At 31.2% G+C, this 20,827-nt stretch overlaps 1 protein-coding gene across 1 annotated transcript in view; it reads right to left on the reverse strand.

Moving 5' to 3' along the window:
- The window catches only part of LOC131850371 (uncharacterized), a 116,207-nt gene that overhangs the window by 55,279 nt on the left and 40,101 nt on the right, over nt 1–20,827 (reverse strand). Inside the window, exon 3 of the mRNA XM_059200589.1 lies at nt 2,555–2,640. The gene's annotated coding sequence lies outside the window, so the exon portion shown is untranslated. The remainder of the gene's footprint in view (nt 1–2,554; nt 2,641–20,827) is intronic.

The raw sequence follows: 20,827 nt of genomic DNA on the forward strand, positions 1-20,827 counted from the left end.
TAATTAAAATACCAATATAAAAAGCACTCTGGTTTTGACGGTTTCAACACGGAAAAAAGCACTCTGATTTGACTCTTTCAGTACAGAACTAAAAGTTAAAAATAAATTTTGTAACTAAAGTAACAAAATAAAAAAGCACTCTGATTATGATACTTTCAGCATGGATTATATCTATACATATATTTGGATATGGAGGTACACATAACCATAGTTTAAAACAGAAAACAGCACTCTCATATTTACTCTTTCAGCTTCAGGATATGGATGTTTAAATAACAATAGTTGCACAAAACCTCGTGGTATTGTTCAGAAATTTTTCTCGGATTGTTAGCACTGAAAGTCGTACTATAAATTCAACAGAGACAAGAAACATTTTGTTCAATGTTGTAGACTTCGTGCCGTTACATTGTCGCATCTATACAGGGCTTCCACACTCAAATCAAATAATAATAATATCCTAGGACAATTTACGCAGCACCATCTAATCCCAAACTGAGCAGTTAACTTGTAATAGTTTTAGTTCTCATTGTGTCTCAGAATTATAATAAAAAATTCAAATTATTTATACATGTATTCTCAAACATCTATGTATACAGACTCTTATGTTATGTCAAAGCCACCGTCAGTTCGCTGTACTTTCGATCTAAGAAAAACTTAGCGCTTATTCTTTTCAAATGAGATTGTACCTGATTCCAAAAATACAGATTCATTTTTAAATTCAATTATGGTCAATGTAGTGATCACATTCATCCTAACTGAATTAGCATATGTCATTGCATTTTTGTTAAAAGGAAATAATTTAATCAGTAGCCGTAACCCCAACTCATGAAACTAAATTGATATTACCTAATATAATATTATACTCATGCTTCGTCCTCGAGATTAGTAATTTGTAAAGCAATAGAATGTATGTAGTTATGACATATCAGGTAAGACTTTTCAAGAGAAGACGTGTCTGATAATTTAATCAAAATTGTAAAAACGAGTATAATTTTGACTCCTATGAAGTTGCGTTGATAAAACGGAAGATGTCGCATGTTTAGCAAATTGAATATAAAAGCCACACCAGACTAAAAATACCCGCAATCAACAAAAAAGGACACAAGCTATTTCCCTTTAAACACTGGCATCTCAACTACATTTCTAGTTAATTTAAAGAGCAATTAACTCTATATACAGTTAACCAATCAGGTAACTATCAACGTCCGTTAATTCTATACCTAGCAATTAACGACTCGAATGGAACAGGTACGATTGTATCCGCACATATTTCTATTTTTTTTTTTGTGGTTTCTGCCGACATCCAGATTATTATCTGTACAGCGCAATGAAACCAGTTACAAATTAAACGAGTAGGTATCTATTGATATCTAAGAATATATTACAATAAAAAAAATACAATTTAAATCGTGACAAAAGTTTGAAACTAGTACGTTTCCCGTTTGGGACAAAAACACATAAAAATCAATTCATTGCTGGTAAGATGTACTTACCGCACCTAATATACAAACAAGTAAGTACATAACAAAGTAAATAACTACATATATGCATTTTTAAATAAAGATTACTATTCTATTTCATTTTCAATTACCAACAAAACTCTGTGCCATAAAAACGATGCATGCGTTATTATATTTAACTAGCCACTTGCCCTAGTTTCGCCCGGGTGTATATGTATTATACATATAAACCTTCTTCTTGAATCACTCTATCTATTTAAAAAAAACCGCATCAAAATCCGTCGCGTAGTTTTCAAGATTTAAACATACATATGGACGGACAGACAGCAACAGCGACTTTGCTTTATACTATATAATATTAATATTTCGAATTAAAATTTTGGTCTGTCATATACTTATAGTTGGCACAAAAGGCCTTATATTCTTAAATCAAAGAAGTAAAAAATTGCATCTTTAATTATTAGACAAAAATATCTAGTCTTTCTTAGCCACTGGTTCATATTGGATTTCTTTCAAGCGATAAAATGCGTAACGCTTAAGCTCTATTGATAAATAAACCATGTACATATTTAAATATGATCTATATTTGAAAAGCAATACTTAATGAATGTCATATGATGACGAATCAATTTTGATCAATGAAATTGATATAAAAATTCCATAATAAATTTTCAAGTACCCGGTTGTATTTATATGACTACAAAAAATGTATAGGTGAGTAGTACTAGTCATTTTCAGTGTAATAAGCAAAGCAGACCTTGTTTTGAAATAAAACCAACTGACGGTGTTTATGATGATAAGTACCATAGACAACATATTCATTACCATTTCTGGCGACTATGTCGAAATAGTATATATTGTTACCCTGTCACTGCCATTTTTCGCTCTTCAAACCGGAACAGCTTGCAAAATAAGAGGAGATAATAATAACCACCCCGAAATACCCTTCTATTAAATTGGTAATTTTTAATTAGCGATTATGGTAACGTCGTCACTTTACAACTATGTTATATATTGCCTATTTAACGACCACTCATAAATATACCATTTTACTGTTACACTATAATAATATTTTATTGCATTTAATAACTTACCCAGTAAAACAGCTTGTCTATGATCAGTCAAGATGGCGGACAATCACGTGTCAGTGTGGACAGGCCGTCGCATTGTCGTCTAGTTACTGTAACAAGCAATGGATATCTTTTAAATCATTTTATGCCTTATTAATCTAAATATAAAAAAACTATAAATATACTCATTTGTCTAATGTACCTAATCTGGTTGTCTATAAGAGATTGGTTTTAAAGATAATCGCCGCCTTTTATTACAAGTGTTCTTTTTTTTTTAATTTTTAGGTAACTAGAAGGTCACAGAAGCTGACAATTGATCTGATTGTAATTGGTAATTCTTGACTATATAGATATACATGAACAGCACCACGGAAATCTCGTTATTATATAACTGTGGACTCATGCCTTACCATTCTTGTGGACTAAGTTTTCATGCCACCATAACCTACTACATTTCACTAGCTAGAACTAGAAAATAGCAAATCAACTGCTTAGTGAGAATAGAGGCTGGCGCAACTTTATACAATGTCTCTATACAAACGCTTCATGTTGCTAAAGAGCCAAGACTAAGATAGAAATAAACCAAAATATGTAATACAAAGTACAGAAATATTAACGAAGCTGGAGCAAAATGAGCGGTAATTGCATGCCACGTAAGGTTAGTAGATACCACTAAAAACTATGCAATTAAGGATGGTAAAAAAATCGATAATCGAATAAATATTGTAGATTATTATTCACGATAAAATAAATTTTAATATGTCAAAAAATCTATCAATCCATAATCGATTAGACCAATCGAGTACAAATATATTGGTTATGGATAGATAATCGATTATGTAAATATCTATTATAAATCTAATACATCACTATATGCAATTACTAGACAAGTCTACTTGTTATCTGACAACTAGTCTGTTGTATAAAAAACTGGTCGCTATCTGTACAAGGGATCTTTGAAATACAAAAACTATTTCTAAGGAACATTATCTACCTAATATAACATAAAACAATTTTGTACGTTGGTCTGTGAATTTGTCAGCAATCTCAGGAATGGTTTAATCGATTTGGATGTAATGTCACTAATGCAATAGTGTAAGTTACCACTTAAAGTTAATTTTTATTTTATTTCTACAAGGTTATAAAGAAAAAAGTTATAATCTTGTTATTCTGAATACGCATAGATATAACTCAGAAAGAATACCACTACGCATAAATGTAACGTCAGAAATCAGCTAGTAATAAACCTAATCGTTTTAATGTATCATAAATCATTAATATTTATTATAATCAAAATATGCTGCCATACAACATATACATTGATTTGTATTAATTAAAACTACCATAAAGTTGAAATATTTAAAGGTTAATGCACTACAAAAAAACTTGCACTACTATCAAATAAAAAAGGTATTATACCAGAGACGACTCCTAACTTGAAAATAAAAATAAAACTCGACCAGAAACAACTTTTAGCCTGATGAAAAAACGACTGTTTTTTTTAATACCAGTAGGCGCTTATTATAAGCGTGTCCCATAAAGTACCATTGTAACCCTGTCATCGCATTTACATACAAAGGGTTGATTCAACGGAGGTCTTTTAGACCGCGCTGACATTTGATGACAATTATCAAACAATTCTTTTCGAAACTGTTGACTTTTTACTGGATTTAGCTTCAATTTTCAATCTACTTCACTAAAGAAAAGATTTTATATGTGTGTTATGCGATATACATTATTTTAGAAACTAAACTACATAATATAATTAACACCCGTGTGAATTGGAAGAGAATGAGATTCTGATGATGACGACTGATATGTTTGTGATATTTTTTGTATATTATTATATAATTTGATTCAGGGGAAAGTTATTTAGTATATATAAATATCTGATCTGATGAAAATACATGAAGAATATTTAATTACAAATAACTAAATGTGTTGTAATAGAATTAATTAACTAAATTGGCACATTACATTTAGTCTATATTCTCTTTGTAATCGCAAATAACCATTAGGTATTTCTTAAAAAATAAATACATAAATTTGAAAATGGAACGTAGAACGTAGAGCAATGATATTCTTTTGTTTCTTTTTAAATTGTATACATTTTGTGTAGAGGTACATATGCATGTATTCTCTTACATACCACATGACTATAACGTCACCGATAAAGATATCATGTTTATTTTTTTATTTATAATATTTAAAATCATTTGAAATAGCAACACGCAAGTTCCTTGCTCGTTCTTCTTGTGATGAGAAGTATGCTCTTTCCAATAGAGCATAGATTAAAAACATTATGACTATTGAAAAGTGCTTAACTTAAGTTTATTTGAATAAAGAATTTTCTATTTTATTTAAGGAATAAATTAACATACGTTATTACTCCACAAAATATATTCTATATGTGTATAATAAAAACACGTAAAAGTAAATATCACTCTTAAATCCTCATAGATAGGTATAAGAATGTTATACTATATATATTTCAAGGTGTTTATAGAGTGCTAGCTGTCCCGGCAAACGTTGTTTTGCTATATAAATTAATAACGCTATAAAAAAATAGGGGTTGATGATAGAAGGGTGAAAATTTAGGATAGTATGTATTTTTGTATGTTGTATCCTAAAAAATAGAAACTACAAATTTTGTCTATAAAATAAAAAATTTTGGGGTGGACTACCCCTAATATTTAGTTGGATGAAAAATAGATGTTGGCCGATACTCAAACCTACTCAATAGGCTCACAAAATTTCATGAGAATCGGTCAAGCCATTTCGGAGGAGTATGGGAACGAAAACTATGACACGAGAATTTTATATATAAGATGATCTGCTTAGATATTACTCTGACAGTAAAGTATAGTAAGAAAAATCTCTGGATATATTAGGTATAAGAACGCCTTATAGATTTTTCTTCGAAGAATAACGTGCACAAGTTCCGCATTAATTATTTATACCGAAGTTCATTCTATTGAGTCATATATAACTAACGTTGACATTCCAATATGCTCGCCAATGCTAGTCGATGTCACGTCATTGTTATAATATCGACATGTTTGTCACAAGTCACGTCACACTCTTGACTGATTTTGATGGGGACGACGACCTCGAATGCACAAACATATATTCCCCATTCCACTGTATTGTAAGATAAAACTATCAGTTTTCAGACCTAGTGATCAGGCGACATCCATTCAACCGTTCAAACTTAAGAATGTAATAAACAAATAGATTTACAATTGAATTTTTCAATGACAAAATCACTTATTCATATAGAACCTTACTGCCTCTTGTGGAATTCATATTTTTTGATTCCTACCATCCAGTTCAGCCAGGTAATTCAGTTGAGAACAACTCGCTAGAGACTCAGCTCTAACTTACTTTTTTATGTTATAATAATTATAATAAATAATATCTCAGGATAATTAAAAAAATATTATTTATTATAATTAAATTAATATCTCAGATAAATTAATTAACACATCGTCGTCTAGTCCCAAACTAAACAGAGCTTGTGTTATAGGTTTTTTTGTAAATACATACACAACATATATAGAAAACATCTAAACCAATACAAACAATCATACTCATGGATACAAATATTTGCACCTATCAGGGAATCGAATCCGAGACCAAAAGACACGCTAGACTACCTTAACCGTCATAACATCATTTGTAAAAGAAGCGCTAGACCACCTAAACCGTCATAATATCATTTATAATAGTAGTATTAATAAAGTAACACAAGTTGAGTCCACATAAGTTATTTCTGTTGACGATCATTCTATTGAGTTACTTCTAAGTAACATTTATATTCCAATAAGCTACTCGTCGCTGTCTAGTCATTGTAATAATATCGACATTTTTGTGATCAATGTCACATCTTGACTCATCATTGCTTGTTTAGTCATCTAGTAATGAATTGCCAGGGTATTTGTTATCTTACTAATATTATAAACGCGAAAGATTATGAGTTTAAATTGATAGATAGATGGATGTTTCTTACTGTTTTACGTAAATACTAAATCTGCTGCACTCATTTTATTTCATTTTTTAATCTTTATGTTTATTTTTTAGAACATAATTAACTTCCCGTTATTGATACATTATTAGTTATCTCAAAAAGAAAATAAAGTCGTCCCTCTATCCCACTGCTGGGTAATCAAGCCTTCTTGATTGTCAAAACCATGGCACAATATAGGAAATTGACTTTTGACACAATATATCTGTGGTATAGTACATATTAAATAAAAAAAGGTACAATTAAATTAGGAAATTAAGTTACAAAATAACTTTACCTTACTATAAAGTATTTTGTCATTTGATTTTCAAATTAAAGTAAATAAACTCTTCTAATATGACCACATTTTATTGACATATCTAGCACAATTGAGTTCCGTAGTCACCTCGAAGAAAAGGTGATGCTGGCGTCCAAATAGCTCTGCGTGTTCAATAGAGCAAAGCGGTACTTCACTGCGAACCAGACACTCTTAAATTTATTTTTATTTATTATTTATTTATATCAGGCTACTGTGCTCATATTATAAATAAATAGACTAACATATATATAATAGACTATTCATATTTGAATATGAAATAATATAAAATATATATAAGTCACAGGTTCGCACACATTCGACATCGACAGGGAATTAATCTCCATATGCTAGAACCTAAATGATCTCGGCCAGTGCGTTTTCAGAGGAGCTTCCTCCCGCGTACACTTAGATTGTGGAATGAACTACTGTTCTTGTACTGTTTTCTCACGAGACTATAGCATGGGGTTTTCAATAAGGGTTTATTAAGGTTTCTTAAGGTTCGGCAACGTGCACGTAAAACGCCTAGTGTCTCAGGCATCCATAGGCTACGGTAGGCATTTACCATTAGACGGGCCGTATGCCTGTTTGCCGCAATAATAGTATAAAAAAATTAAAAAAAACTTAACGAAGTTTGGTCGCTAAGGTACAATATGATATTCACCAAGCAGGTTTCCATTGACATGGTGTGCCGAAAAAGTTCTATAAGCTCCTGTGGAATTTTGAAATGCATAAGAATCTATTTAAATATTCTGGACACACGTCTGTCACTACATGGTGTTTTTTACTGTTAAATTAACATAAAAATTGTTTATCTCTGCACGTCCTCCACTTATTGGAATAAAGTCAATGACCTAACGAATTTTGTTAACTAAATTTTATTTTTGAAGATCGTCGATGAGTTGTAAGTTTTTTGTCTCATCAGTTTTGCCTACGTTTTCATATGTATAGGCAGGTTATCTATACTTTATATTGTTGTTATATTTATTATAAAATGAAATCGTCGCTGTCTGTTCGCTTAGATCTTTTAAATTAGGCAACGCAACGATTGTAATGCAGTTTAAGCAATAGATAGAGTAATTCAAGAGGAATGCTTATATGTATAATACATGCGTATTATAGTAAACAAGAATTTAAAAAAAGACCGAACCCGGAAAATAACTAAATAAATGACTGTGAACTTTTTCAGAACCTAAACAGAATGTCTGTTTAGGTTTCATTAGAATCTGTTGTTTTACTAGAACTGGTATAGGCTATCATTTATCTCAAAATCGCAGACGAAGTCACGGAATACAGCTAATGTAAATAATATAATGTTGTAATAAAATAATAATATAATGTCTATTTTAGCACTTTGTCATATTCAAATATTTTTATAGCTGCGTGACAACGTAATAAAAGTAAGTTCAGTGCACAAACGCAGAACACTCCTTAAAGTCCACAGTGACAAAATCTACCAACGTAATAAAACGGACATGTATAACGGCTAATATGAAATAGCAGTTCATGTGCGAAATCTGTAGAAAATTAAGCCTCCTTGTTAATACGTTTTGTTATACCTACGATGAGAATGACTGGCAGTTTCTTATATATTCTTTTGTCCATGTTTAAAATTAAAATATAATGTTATATACATTTTGTTTTACACGCTTCTTTCACTGCGCTCTATATATAATAATAAACGTTTACAAGCATCTCTCACTATTTTCATTCATTATAACTATTTTTTATAGCCAGAAGAAAGGTGACCGTTCTTCTTTTGTTTTTTCATTGTAATTAATCTTTTCACAATATAATAAGCAAATTATTTTCATACATCCACAATTGCTTGGTTTTATTACAATTAATAATAACCAACTGAGAACTTCGTAATACTCCCTAACATTATCATAAATTGAGTGTGTCTTGTATTCACGCATTGTGTCATTAAGTTTTTTATTTTCAGATAATTAATTGATTTGATATTGCTTGTGATTCTTTTCAGATTGAAATAACAAAAAATATCTTAATTCATGTAAGTATAACACAGACTTACTAATGTTATAAACGCGAAAGTAACTGTCTGTCTGTCTCGCTATCACGCCAGAACTAACTGAACCGATATCAATGAAATTTGGTACACAGGTGAGGATGAATTAAATTTAATATGTTTTCTTAATTTGGTCAAGGTTACTATAACACGTTGACGAAATCGCGGGCATAGCTAGTACATATATATGGTATTATTATTAAAAAAACTAACAGAGGAAGTCTTTGTACAAAGTTGTCTGTTTTCAAATTAATTCCGACCACTGTGTCACCACTAGTTTATATAGATACGCGTATATAAGTTTTAAAAATCTATTCCTACTAATATTTTAAAGAGGAACGGATAATAAATTAAAAAAATACCAAGCAACTAAAAAATATAGTCTAGTTGAGAATCTTTTGTTTTATTAAATAACTTCAATAGTTAAAAACAAACAACTGAGTGAAATGAAATAAAAATTACCAGTTATTGTCTATGACATTATATTATGTACGTATGTGTAATAGTTTTGGTCGCATCATAATATTGTCTATATTATGTATGCCTTACGCAGTCGAGTGAAAACAATAATATGTGTTTTACGGGTGTGAGAACCGAAGCCATTGTTGTATGAATAACTAATTAAAAATGCCGATGCGGACCGCATCGTCAAACAAATTCATGAACACGGAGAGACAAACAGTCGTAAAAGAGCCTTCCTCATTTACATGACCACCTAGGTTTTGACCCTGCACCTTGTAATTTCACTGATGTAAGTATTTATTTATTTATTTTATTTTTACACTTTTTTGCAACAGTTACAGAAAATATTGATTAATGTAAACATATGTATATGCAATGATGAGTACAAAAGGCGGCCTCATCGCTAAGCAATCTCTTGATCTTTAGGTAGATGGTAAAGATACAAGAAAAAGAGTAGGTGGTACATATGACACCACAACTAATATAATACATGCAAATATATATAGACATACATATGAACATACATACATAAACTTAATAACACACATACCCAACTGTCAAGGTTCTGGTAAACTTAATAATTTAAACTGAAATTATTAAGTTTACCAGAACCTTGTTTACTTAAATTTTTCTGGTAAACATATTAATAAAAAAACATAATAATTGCGCTGTATAAGTATATTTGAATCTAACCCTTCCTGGGTATATGCGGTGTGCGGCATTGTTTTTTTTTTATGTTAATATTAATTTGACAAGAATACGAGCTTAGTTTCTCGTCAGTTCTTCTCATCTCGAAATCATTCCGAACTGACGGTAGATTTGACATATGTCTGTAATAGACCTACATGAATAAAGATATTTAGAATTGAATTGAATTATCAGATTATTCCATGCCGCAGAGACATATAAAAAACGATTTTACACTAGTTTAGAATATGCTGATTACTATTTCTATATCTTTCCATGAGTTGTCTGTGTTTTCAGATAATTTTAGGACAACTCACATTTATTTAGGACCAAATGCGATGATATTTCGATATTTTGTTCTAATTTTTTTGACATAGCTGCCTTAAATAATGGATGTCGATTTAAATATTTATTGTATACACTGTCATGTTAATTGAACGAGAAGTTATAAAAAGTTGTTGCAAATATAACGAGGCCCTGACTTTTAATGCACTGACTTTTTATTTGAGCGGATCTGGCATATCCTTTGGTTGAAGGTCAGACATTCATATAAATATTGTTAATACGTTTAAAGTATTGTTAAGGGTTCATACATTGTATAATTTTATGACGGCCTCTTTGGTCTAGCGATTCACCACACTGCCTTACTTCCGACAGTTGCGGGTTCGATTCTCGAAGACTACTGAACGGATTTTGATGAAACTTTACAATAATATATTTCACACGAGTGAAACCGAGGGCACAGCTAGTTAGTTTATAGGCAGGCCTGTTCTGGGATATCCCTATATTAAATATGTTATTTACACAATGGATGGTACACAAATAACATTGTCATTGTTAAAATAATGTAAGGATGAATTTTAGTAAGTAAGTAAGTATATAAGGATTGACACATTTGAGTGTATACTATCTCGATTATTATAATAATCAATTTTTATATACTACAAAGTAGGTACATTCATCCTTACAATAATAATCTCAGGACACAGCGCCATCTAAACCCAAGTTAAGCTAACTAAAGCTTGTATTATGGGTACTGGATAACTGTTACAAATACATAGACATATATTTTTTACGTCAATACATACATATTATACATAGAAGATACCCAGACCGATACAAATAATCATACTCATGACTACAAATGTTTGTGCCGTGCGATGAATCGAACCCGCGACAATAAGAAGTAAGGCGGGGTGCTAACCCACTAGACCACCGAGGCCGTCGTATTGTTACTTTCAAGAAGTTTGTTTCATCAAAGAATAATGCCTTATTAATATTCTTTTTAAACAAGCTCAATATATTCTTAGAACTTGAGGCCAACGTTGCAATACTGATCACCGATCAAACATTGTGGGACAATAGTTGTGGAATGATGTCATTTTGACGTGTTTGAAGCTACGAAACAATGCATGAGTACATCGGACAACTACTGTAGCGACGATATAACATGCGAGTTTTTTTTCGAACCGTTCTAATGATGTTGGCCGCAGCTGGCCATTAAAACTTCACTCCACGATAGGGGGCAAGTGGAGATGGCACTCCAAATCCGCAGAAGAACTTATGCAGCAGCTGAAGGCCAACTCCTGCCTGATGCATACGACTTTAGTCGAGGAACCCGCTAGGAATTCGAACATCAGCTCAAGATGTCGTAATTTCGGTTCCCGTTACATGTGACAATTGAGTTACGAAAATTTTATTGTCCTTGTACGGCAAACGTTGTAATATTTTTTTTACATTTAACTAAGTAATATTTTCCCGAATGTCTTATTGTCGGGGGGCTTGTTTATTTCTATATTGAAGGCGACAGCCACTCCTAATTAGTAGTAATATATTATCTAAAACGAAACTAAAGGGACGTATCTTGTAAATAAAGATTTACACAAAGTATCGGAAATAACAAGCACGTACACACACGTCGCCGTCCTCGTTGTAAAGTGTTGTCAGCAGACACTTTAGTATTCACCCAATTTTATTCCAAATTCTCCCTAAATTAAATCTTTTGAATAAAAATGCCCCCAATTACTTTTTTTAGTGATGATTTTTATAAAGAATCAGCCATTAATAAATTATTATATCAATTTGTGTTGTTGCAAAAGCTCCATTATTATCATCTCTATTTTTAATATTTTAATCTGTTCCGGACTCTTTTCTTAGCCAGAAAACTAGTATTATTTTAGATCTACTTGAAAACCTATTTTACAACTCATACAACCTAGTAATTTCCAACTCAATGTATGTATTACACTTCACAATTCCACACATGGGTTTCCGTAATTTCACCAAATTTGGTGGAAAAAATCACGAATCTGGTAATACGGTTGTCGTGTGCACCGCTTGTAATGCGCGACATGCACTTGCCACTGGCGTCAAGTAACAAGACCTGCATTGTTTACTGTTTAAGAGTATTTATACCGAAGTATTTATAGTGCAAAGTAGCTACTTTTTTTAATTATATATAATAAAAAAGATAAAAAAAATAAAAATGTGTAAACCGACTTTGAAACAAGAGACTCAAAGTTAATTTAACATATAAAACTTAAGCAAGCGTCTAATTCAATCATTAAACTATTAAATCCACGAAAAGATCTAACGTCATCTTATACGCCAACCACAATAGACCATATCTCATAGCAGTACGTCACAATATCGCTTGCATGCTTTTTGCATTGACCATCCTGTGGTAAGCGCCGTGTAAGTATAATTATCTTTAACGCTATAAATTGTCGGAGAAGCAAAAAAGCGAGCAGCAAACACTACAACGCACGTGCATTCAGCTTGGCACGTCGTAAAAATAAAATAAAAATGGGTTCATTATAGATAAGTCGGTAAACACAGTGTCAGAGCATAATCTTGTAGACTATATTATAGACATATACACACAAATTTACAAGATACACTTTTTATGCAACTCCCGTAGGAACGTTTAAATAATTTACAATATATGTTTGCGATCTATAGGAAAAGCCATTAGATCTTTGATAAAAAAGAAATTCAAATTTAGATTGTCAAATATTGACCAGGTTCATTTTATTTTCCTTATATGTCATTAGCGCCCTACTTTTTTTTCTATTTTTAAAATATATTCTTGGTTTAAAAAATATATCTCAAGAAAGGCTTGCGTCAATAACAACAAAATAATGTTTTTACGAAACAGATAACATATTTTTTTATACTGTATTTTGTTTACATAGATTCAGTACAAGTTTTATCCGCATAAGCCTATAGTTAGATCGATTTTTTTTAATTATTCAAGTTCTTGTGGAATCACATGATAATATGTGTATGGTGTATATGGTATTATTGTTAGATAATCAAGCAGTTTTACATAGATTAAATTTAATTTATTCTCATAGAGCAGTGTTAACCATTGAAACATTAAAACATAGTGTTTATTTACTCATTGGGGCTGATTTTGCCAAATCAATTACGGGAAATGTTATAATAGCAAAATAAGGTTTAAAATAATATATTACCTACATAACAACAGTTCGGCTTTAAATCTAAAAGAAGAATAATGTTACTTAAATTTTAAAAGCCACTTTAAATCCATCAGCCATACATCCGTCGCCGGAACTGAATCATTTCGGTGACGCCATCCTAGTGTAGCAAGAACAATAAAAAAGTGTTTGAACTCAGTCTATGGTTATTGATTACATTCGGCGCCTTTCCTGGAAACAAGACAAGTTTGGCTATGGCTATAAATAAAACTTTGACTCTTCAATAATTAAATAAAATTCATTAGAATAGGTAACCCTCTTTTTTTTTATTTAAATAACTTTATTGACCAAATAAAACATGGTAAAAGGGCGGACTTAATCTCTGACAAGTTTTAACTACCAGTCAAACTTTGGAAAGAACAGTAATAAATTTAATCAATGTATATCAGATAACTACTAAAAATAGTCAATTTTTCTAGAGGTAAGAGATTTGTCAATAATAAGCACAATTGTACATTCTGTAAATACATTATAACATACATAGGGAACATCCATATGAATACAAACATCATAATCATGAATAGAAATTTTTGTACTGTGCGAAGAATCGAACCTGAGACCAATGAAAAGTAAGGCGGTGCGCTAAACCGGCTAGTCAACCGAGGTCGTTAATATTTATTTTATATATATTTTTATAAAAACTTAATGCGCAAATACAAAAAAATAGAGGTGCATATGGCGAACTTAACACCATTTCATACATTATTGGCATATATTTATATTTAAACATCATATATCTACGATTATACTCATATAAAGCTACTGCAGTTCATAATTTTATACTGTTTAAAGTTTTATACCTTAAAATAGTGGTATAGCAACTTGTTACCAGCGTTGCGACAACGTGACGTCATTCTCTTGAAAGTATGACGTCATGGTGACCAAGGATGACTACATATGGTAAGTCTTGTCGCATTCTCCGTGTCAAGTGTCAACAACGGATGGATGTAGTTTTATCTTCCCAAAAATAATGGTTATTTATACGTATAATTAGTAAAAATCACGGGATCTTACCACGTTTTATATTTATTTGCTGAGTTCCCGATATTTCGGTAGTGTTTCAACCACCATGATCACGGGTAAACTGAAGAGCAGCGGGTAGATGGAAAATGAAATCTTTTTATGGGCAGACATATGCGTCTACCTTCACACGTCTTCGTTTGTTGCTACTACTGGAACTCGCTCGATATTCATCTCGGCAGCATTTTTACTAATTATACGTATAAATAATGACCGCGTCAAGTTTAAAACAGTATATAATCATGGTTATTGGTCGGTAGATAAATGTTTCTTTGTTTATTATTTAAGTAAAAAAAAAATATTATTGATAACAGAATACTATTTTCAAATATAGAACAGGGTCTCAACTCAACTGTTTTTTTCTGTGTGTCTCTTGTAAGTCCTTGCATTATCTGTTAACAGAATACTATTTTCAAACAATTTAAAAAAAGAACAACGAGGATCTCCATTTTTGTCTATTATTTAAGTAAAATAAAACATTCATTTATATTCTGTCTCCTTTATTTCTTAGCTATCGCAATATGTAGTACAAAGCTGCAAATTTTAGGTATTACTCCAATAAGTTACTTATAAAAAAAAGTTACTATTTTCACATTTAACAATTGCTACATTTAAGTTAATAATTTAATATATTACAAATGTAGTACAGCTGAAATACTAAGTCATAATTTGTAAATCGCGGCAACTTTTAAGAGTGAAACGAAACTTTTATGAAACTGTCACCGGTACCATGCTATAGTACACATGGTATAAGTTACACGAGCAACGAGTACTAAGTAATATTACAGCTACGATGTCCTTTTATAACAAATGCTTATTCAAATACTTCAAATGCAATACACATACACACATCCTTCCATTTAGCGTTGATTGTCGACTTCCTCTCATTATAAGTTAATTAATGTGTGTAACAGTACGTGAGACGTAAATGCCAGGTGTAATATACACTTGCATTGTAATCACAAACTATATAGAGATACTATACCATACCATTGGACAAACAAACAAAAACAAAAACAAAACAAACAAAAAAAAAAACAGCATTAGAGTAGTCCGAAAAAAAAGCTTTTTTTTCGGACTACTCTAATGCTGTTGGCCTTTACAGCTTCACCGGACGATAGGGGGTGAATGCAGATGGCACTCCAAACCTGCGGAAGGCCTTATGGAGCGACTGAAGGCCAACTTCCGCGTGACAGATACGGCTTTAGTCTGAGGGCACCGCTAGGGGTTCGAACCTCGGCTCAGGCCGTCGTAATTTCGATCCCCGTTTGAATTGGATGGGGGATCGATCGGAGGGGATACTACGAGCGTGCCGTCGCCTGCTATCGCTTCCTCCTCTGAAAATTTTGTCTTATTATATTGTAACTGTATTTAATAACTGAGATACTACCACCGGGAGAGGGACATCTCCCCATACCCTCCCATACGTAGTCCCTCTACGCCCCTATAAATATTTTATACATTATTCTATATATCGAGGGAACGCTGCCAGTATCTTCGGAACTTTGCCTAAAGGGACTCCTTTTGATAATATATTTTAGTTATTATATTATATTTTTAAGGTTTTTAATTGTAGGTTCTTAGTTGTACAATTAAGTTATATAAATAAATTTTCGTTCATTCTATATTAATAATAAAAATAATTGTAAAAAGTCTGTTTGCTCCCAGCCCAGGTTCAGAACCTAATCTAACTCCCCATATATGTATATATATCTCTATGATATGATTAGATAATTACATACTGATAGTATAAATGGAAATTAACAATAAACATATTGTTAATTTTTCACGACTAACAGTTTAACGAAGGTTAATTAAAATATGTGATATTACGAGGGCTGAATACCTTTTATATCAAAAAAGCAAACAAAGTCGCGGGTAATAGGTAATCTCAAATAACTTGTATCGATTATCGCTATTATACCATAAATGAGTCCATATAGTCGTCTTCACACATATATATCTATTTTAAGACTTAAATTAGTACCTAATTAATTGACTTACTACATAGGTACTAAGTCAATTAATTAGGTACTAAAAAAGGATAGCCTTTTTTATTAAAAAGAATAGATTTCATGAATAATGCAAAGAAAAGATCAACTAACAAAACCGACCTCCCGTATAACTAATGAGTAATCATAACTAAATTGCTTGTTTATCAAATTCATACTAAATTGTTATACGCTATTACTGATATTAGTAAATTTCATAGAAAAGACATCAACGCGATACGTAAGCAAATTTACCGCTTCATTTTATCTTTACTAATATTCCAACTCTGTCTCTCTGTATGTTTCGCTTTCACGTCAAACTACTGAACCGATTTAAATTAAATTTGGTACACAGATAGTCTAGACCCTAATGTAGGACATAGGCTACTTTTGAATGCGAAGAAAAGGTTGTAAGGTGTTGAAATGGGAGATGAAAGGTTATAAGTATCACCATTTTATGCAAACGAAGTCACGAGCACAGTTTAATATATATATAGAAATGATATTTGTTGGGATTTGTAAATAGAAAAGAGTCTGTATACGGTATTTATCACAGATAACATAATATTACATACAGATACCCCATCCCATACAAGAAAATGGTTCCTTCCTAACTCGGGCTATTCTTCGGGCTATTTTATTTCGCCACCGTAGCCGCTAGATGTCGCTAGATCTGAAGCAGTTCGGATTACTAGTGGGTGCTTAGTAACAAAGCATCAAAATAGATGGCAGTCAATTCAGTCTACATGACATCTGTTTTGCAAAGATATGTATATAATAGATATGTAGGTAACTGTATCGTGTACCTCATTAGGGACGATTCAAGATTCAATGTAAATGTGTAGGTATAATATCGTTAGCCGACACTCTGCAGATATGGCTTATGTGCCAATGTTTTTTGATATGTTGTAACGCGTCTGCGCTATACGTATAGCCTGATTTTGATACGTTTATACTCGTACGTATCAAAATCGGGCTATACGATTTTTTATTTCAATCGTTATATGTATGAGACTGATTTTAGCTACAATTAATTTACTGGTATATACCTCATGTATTCTACGATGTACCCCTCTTTTACCTAATGAGAATTCCGCTATATCTTATATATAAATTTTGTATCACAGTGTTAGTTGCCATATTTCTCCCACATTTTGATGAAATTTGATATGTATACTTGCCAGGTCTGAGGTAGGGTTGTTATCTATTTTTTATACCCCTAAGTCATAGGGGTGGCCTACCCCGAAAAAATATTTTTTTGTATTATGGACAATTTTTTATTTATTTATAATGTTACATTGAAAATACATACACGCCTAAATTTTCACCCGTCTTTCACCAAACCCTATTTCTAATAGCGATATTCTTACAAATATTATAAATGCTAAAGTAACTCAGTCTGTCTGTTTGTCTCGCTTTCACGCCAAAACTACTGAACTGATTTAATTGAAATTTGGTAGACAAGGGGGAAATGAAAGGCTATATGAGGATATCGTAATTTTTAAAGTCAGATCTTGTAAGATTAAGTGAACAGGGTCGGTCTAGGTTTTTCATTATTAGAAATGTGTAACGGGGTAACACGTTCATTAGTGCGAAATTGTGTATATTACAATAAAATTTAACGAGAAAATATTATAATGATATCACTGGGACACTCATTGCCTTACTACAATATCGTCCGTTAGTCGCGAACTTTCTGGAAACACGAGAGGCGCGCTCCTATTGGTCGGTCGGCGCGGTTACCGCGCGTAGATGAGTAGATGAGGTACTTAGACGAGTCTCACGGCGCCGCAGCGTAAGTACTTACTATACATACGTAGTATACATATGGGTATTACAAATGTTTTTATTACTAGTAATATTACTCTGTTATCTAAGCAAGTAATGTGTGCTTATTTTGAACTTGATAATATTCTGAATTACTCGTATATCTTTCAATATCTTTAGCGGTATAAACCAGGTTATGTACTACTACTAGTATTGTTAGTGAGGGATAAAGTTGATGAACAAAAATAAAACAATATTCGTATTAAAAATATATTCATCTAATATATTTGGCATTATTTTTAAGTTTCTTCCAAATATAAGGGGTCTGACATGGGGTGTTATGTACCTACATTAAAAAATACTTTTTGAAATGTATGAAAGAAACGTATTGTATGAAATTTTTGAAATGTGTGAAATGTATGCACCTACATTAAAAGATAATTTTTGAAATGTATGAAAGAAATGTATTGTATGAAATTTTTGAAATGTATGAAATGTAAGGACCTACCTTAAAAGATAATTTTTGAAATGTATGAAATTTTTGGAATGTATGAAATGTATGAAAGAAATGTATGTACCTACATTAAAATATAATTTTTGAAATGTATGAGATGTATGAAAACAATGTATGTACCTACATAAAAAGTTCATTTTTGAAATGTATGAAATGTATGAAAGAAATGTATGTACCTACATTAAAAGATAATTTTTGACATGTATGAAATGTATGAAAGAAATGTATGTACCTACATTAAAAGATAATTTTTGACATGTATGAAATGTATGAAAGAAATGTATGTACCTACATTAAAATATAATTTTTGAAATGTATGAGATGTATGAAAGAAATGTATGTACCTACATAAAAAGTTCATTTTTTAAATGTATGAAATGTATGAAAGAAATGTATGTACATTAAAATACAATTTTTGAAATGTATGAGATGTATGAAAACAATGTATGTACCTACATAAAAAGTTCATTTTTGAAATGTATGAAATGTATGAAAGAAATGTATGTACCTACATTAAAAGATATTTTTGACATGTATGAAATGTATGAAAGAAATGTATGTACCTACATTAAAAGATAATTTTTGACATGTGTGAAATGTATGAAAGAAATGTTTGTACCTACATTCAAATATAATTTTTGAAATGTATGCACCGTACAATAACAATACACGTTAAACATCATACCACAGAGTCATACGCAAGTTAAAAACAAACTGCTATGATATTAATGAGAAAGGAAAATAAACTTTATGGTATTCGAGTTAGGGTCGACTTCTCTCTTTTTTTTAAAACTATTTTAATCTTACCAGTTGCCAGTATTCGAAGACAGCTACGATTCGTACTCGATATTTTAAATTATTATGTAATCGATTTTTCAGTACAAATGTAAATAACCAACGACACTAATAATGTACTACTATATTCCGTTCTTTGAAACGGAACACTGCTATACTTAATACAAAATAATGAAAATTTACTGTTCACAACGACTCATTAAAAGCATCATCGAATAATGCGCTGTGATAAAATCCTGTTATCGATTATTCAAAAAAATCGATAATACATGTATTTATTTTTAATATGACAACACTTCATACATAAGTATTATTGGAAATAGTATTACTTGCTTGTTCGGCTATTTTTAATTTACTTAAACTTTTTTTATATGTTTAATTTACAATAATAATATATTAAGTGCTTATTATTGGAAAATATAAAAAAGACATTTAATTAGGCCGATACAAATGACAACAATGCCATCTATGAAAGCATTTTGAAAACATTGAGCCCCGTATTAGCACTGATTAAAGTGTAATTAAGTACTGGAAAATAACAAAATGAGCAAATATATGAAAATTACTTTTCTAAACGCATTATTTCATTTTAACATGTATATATAATTTTTTAAAAATGGATTAAACTATTTTGAAAACACAGTTTTGTTTTTTAAAACGTTTGCAAAACTATGAAGAATTCCATCGATACCAATCACGCCATCTATATGCAACTTTTAGCAATAATAATGGCTATTTCCTCATTGAGTGCCACTGGTATTTATATTTCAATAACTTTATTTTTATTTATTTTACACCGTTCAGAGCCATAATTCGGAACGAAATCGTGTGTTTTCTTTACACACATAAATCTACAACCATGAAGGTTGATTTATTATTGTTGTATCCAATTTGTCAGGACAGATGAGACCCTATTACGTTATGTAATAAATCTATATATTACGTGTATAATAAATATATTACGCTTATTCTACTCATATATTTGTCCTATTTCTAAGTAAATCCTCCAGGAAGTAGATATCAGATATCTAACAACAAACAGATACGAAACAGTCTAAACAATTCCATTCAAAGTATACCAAGCAAACAGTGGATGTTTACATTGACCAATTGAACATAACCTGATACTCCTAACAACCAAACAGTTAACGGTTCTGTACCGCAGACTAATACACTAGACTGTAAAGTTATAATTTATACAAAAATTAGCTCT

This window comes from Achroia grisella, unplaced genomic scaffold (assembly GCF_030625045.1).
Source record: "Achroia grisella isolate CSIRO2021 unplaced genomic scaffold, CSIRO_AGI_Agris_v1 utg754, whole genome shotgun sequence".
NCBI classification, from domain to species: Eukaryota; Metazoa; Arthropoda; class Insecta; order Lepidoptera; family Pyralidae; genus Achroia; species Achroia grisella.